Source organism: Bison bison, unplaced genomic scaffold (genome assembly GCF_000754665.1).
Source record: "Bison bison bison isolate TAMUID 2011002044 unplaced genomic scaffold, Bison_UMD1.0 scf7180017864322, whole genome shotgun sequence".
Taxonomy (NCBI): Eukaryota; Metazoa; Chordata; class Mammalia; order Artiodactyla; family Bovidae; genus Bison; species Bison bison.
In genome coordinates this window covers 8,697,637-8,698,909 of record NW_011494894.1, presented here as the reverse complement: position 1 = coordinate 8,698,909, position 1,273 = coordinate 8,697,637, and the positions used below count along the sequence as shown (strand labels likewise).

Here is a 1,273-nt window from a genome sequence, read left to right as displayed (position 1 = left end):
GAGGTCTTTAGCGGAGACGGTCTGTCTCTCAGCTGCAAGGACGTCGGATTCCGCCCGCACAGCGCGGGAGGTGTGCAGCTGCAAGTCGGCGTCGACCTGGAGGGAAAATGTCACCTCGAGGAAGACCCTCTGCACACAGTACACGGTGAGCAGCCTGGCCCTGGTGGATCCGGCTCTGTTGGGCGCTGTCTCGGCTGGGCGTCGGGACGTCAGGGCGGCGGCGGGGCCAGGCTGGTGCTGCAGGCAGCGGCCCAGGCGCCCGCTCGCCCGATAGTTGCTCCCCTCCCTTACGGTCGCTCCGTGACTCCCTGAGGTAGCTCGGTGACTCCCTTGGCAAGCGGGGTCGCCACCACCCGCCTGTGAAGCCGCTCGAGGTTTTACTTGAAAGACTGCTGCTCAGGGCTGTTATCTGGTTAAGCAGATGAAGCGTGCAAAGTATTGACTCATACTTCCTTTTCTGGTTTTTGACGTTGTTCTTCTGAAACAGAGACACTGGAGTTTTCTATTTCTGGACTTATGTATAAGAGAGGAGAGAGAGTTAGAAGATAAAGGAGGGGAGCACCCTTTCTTAGGGGAAAGACTGAAATGATAACTATGACATTGGCATGAGAGATTATCCTGGAACAACAACCTTTAGACCATAATCTCTCATGCCAATGTCATAGTTATCATTTCAGTCTTTCCCCTAAGAAAGGGTGCTCCCCTCCTTTATCTTCCAACTCTCTCTCCTCTCTTATACATTTAAGCAACCTTAAAAAAAAAAGTCTTTATTGAATTTGCGACAGTATTGCTTCTGTTGCATGTGGGATCTTAGCTACTGGACCAGAGATTCAACACACACCTCTTGCCTTGGAAAAGGCTGCCAGTCTAAACCAGGGGACCGCCATGAAAGTCTCTATAACCATACTCTTAGAAACGGTTTCACCTGCTTCTTCATTGCGGAGCCCCTGAAGATGCATTTAGAGAGCCGACCCTAATCTCTACACAAATCTTAATAATAAAAAACAATGTCAATTAAATGGATCATAGGCCTAAATGTAAAAGTTAATACTATAAAAACTTCTATAATACTATACAACTTCTAGAAGAAAGCATAGAGAAATTTTGTGACCAAAATTAGGTAAGGCCAAGATTTCTTAGATTTAGCACACAAAAAATTAGCCATGAAAGGGGAATTCTCTGGCAGTTCAGAGGTTAGGGCTTAGCACACTCACTGCTGAGTTTTCCTGGTTCTATCCCTGGTGGGGAACTAAGATCTCACAAGCTGTGAGAC

At 48.0% G+C, this 1,273-nt stretch overlaps 1 pseudogene; it reads right to left on the bottom strand.

Moving 5' to 3' along the window:
* Positions 1 to 937, bottom strand: part of LOC104998114 — a 2,233-nt pseudogene extending 1,296 nt beyond the window's left edge.
* Between the last annotated feature and the right edge of the window lie 336 nt (positions 938 to 1,273).